The following is a 2,365-nucleotide window of genomic DNA, read 5'->3' as shown; positions in this document are numbered from 1 at the left end:
TGAGATTTTTTTTTTTTTGAGAGGTTTTTGCTATAGGGCGCGTGTGCTCGCCAGACAGACAGAGAGAGACAGAGAGACAGAAAGCAGGAAATCACCCCCCAGGGGGGATGACCACACCGCAATCCCTTCTCCTCCATTCTCCTCTCAGGATCTTGGGCACGCACGCACACGCGCCCGGCGTGAGTTTAAGCCACTGGGTCCGGGACGCAAACAGCGGTCGACTACATGGGAGTCCAGCGACATAGCCATTATGCTAACTGCTGGTCCCACCTGCTGAGATTTTGATCAAGACTGTGCTAAATATAGAGATAAATTTGGAGAGAACTGATATCTTAATGAAAGTGGGTCCTCCAAACCATGAACATGGTATACCTTTCCATTATAGATAGTCCCTTAATTCCTCTCAGTTATGCTTTGTGGTGGTCGTTTATTTTTTTTTAATGGAGATTTTTTGCTATAGGGTGCATGCGCTTGCCACAGAGGCAGAAAGAGAAAAATTTACCCCCCAGGGGAGATGGCCATGCCACAATCCCTTCTCTTCCATTCTCCTCTCAGGATTTTGGGCATATGTGTGCACATGCCTGGCATGTTTTAAGCTGCTGGGTCTAGGACTCAAACCCTGATCAACTACTTGAGAGTTCAGCAATGTAAACATTATGCCATCCGCTGGTCTCAATTTTTTATCTAAATTTTAATTTTACTCTTTAACACTTGTTCATTAAACATAATTTGGAAAAGACAGAAAAATATAGAAACCCAGGGGGAATATTCATCCTAATGTTACTCAGAAGTAACCATATTAATATATTGGGATTTTTCTGTTTGTCCTGGCCTTTTATTCTATGTATTTTATTGTTGTTAATTTTTGCAAGAGGTTGCATGCACTTACTGGGGAGAGACAGAGAGAGAAAGCGAGAAAGCAGGCCCCAGGGGGGATGGTCCCTTTTCCTCCATTTCTCCCTTCTTCCCTACGATCCCTTTTCCTCCATTTCTCCCTTCTTCTGGGATTTTGGGCATTACACCTGGCATGTTTCTCAAGCTGCCAGGTCTGCACAGCCAGCCACGTGAGATCCAGCCACCTCACCCACCACGCCACTTGCTGGCTCCCGTGGTTTGTTTAGTTTCGGTTCGTGGTAAGACCTGGTGAGGTGACAGCTAACGTGCCAGCTCTCAGGTGCACAGCGCTGTGGTTCGCCGACCCCGTGACTTCATGTGCTATGAGCCTTTAAATTCTACGTGTCCAGTCGCTTCTCACAAGTGCACTAAAGCTCGCTCAGCTGGTTTCCTGCACTCCGTCGCACGGCCTTGCTGGACGCCGCGTTTGCTCCTGCAGTGTTCCCCTTTAGAAACGGACGCGAGCTCTGGTAAAGACGTGGTGTGGCCGAGTCATTCAAACCAGCCTCTTGCTTCAACTCCGGGACATTAATTGCAGGGTCACCAGACACGTGTTTTTTTGTTTGTTTTTTATTTTTTAATGATCACCCCCTGTGAGGGGGCGGCCATGCTGCAATCCCTTCTCCTCCAGTTTCCTCTCAGGATTTTGGGCATGCATATACATGCGCCTATCATGTTTTGCAAGCTAGTCCGGAGTTTGAACTGCGTATTTGGCCATGTGGGATCCGGCTACATGGACCTCCACGCCATCTGCTGGCCCCGACATGTGGTATCTTGACTATGTGCTGCCAAACTGCTTCCCAAGGAGGTGGCTGGTCCACGCCGCAGCAGTCACCTTCCCAGGCCGCTCCAGGCAGGCCGAGGAAGCTCTGGGTGGGGCCACGTCTGGCTGAGCCCTCACTTGGCCCTCCCGTGCTTTCTGTGACTTCTCCCGTGCAAGGAGGTCTTAAAGCCGATCCCCCCGCAGGGCATGCGGAAGCTCTGCACAGAGACCCCGTCTACTGCTGGGCTTTACAGAGAGGAGCAGCCCGAGTGGCAGCCAGAGGAGGCCAGGGAGGCTGTTGGGAAGGGAGGCGCTCCGCACGGCTTTCCTCTCTGCAAAGGAATGAGCACGAAGCAGCTCCGGGCTGGTCCTCCAGCAGGGCCCGAGTCCGCTCTGCCCCTTTAGTGTCCTCTCGGCCACGGCCCTTCCCTCAGCGTACCCCATCTCTCCGCCCTTGGGCAGGGCATTCACACCAGCGCTTGTCCACAGGATGGGTGTCCAGTCGAAGGGGCCGTTGGGACTGCAGTCTACATGCAGACGGCGGGACTGTGTCACTGACCAGCTTCAGACAGTGCCAGGCAGCTCTGCAGTGACAGGCTGGGGCAGGCCGCGTGCTTGCTCTCATGCCATGTGTGCTCCTGGCCCTCCCATGGGTCTGCAGCCGCGTCCCGCCGGTCACCACTGCAGCCGGGCGGTCCTCTCCTTCAT

The sequence above is a fragment of the Tupaia chinensis genome, unplaced genomic scaffold (genome assembly GCF_000334495.1).
Source record: "Tupaia chinensis unplaced genomic scaffold, TupChi_1.0 Scaffold000671_2, whole genome shotgun sequence".
Lineage (NCBI taxonomy): Eukaryota > Metazoa > Chordata > Mammalia > Scandentia > Tupaiidae > Tupaia > Tupaia belangeri.
Note: the sequence above shows the minus strand (reverse complement) of the source record.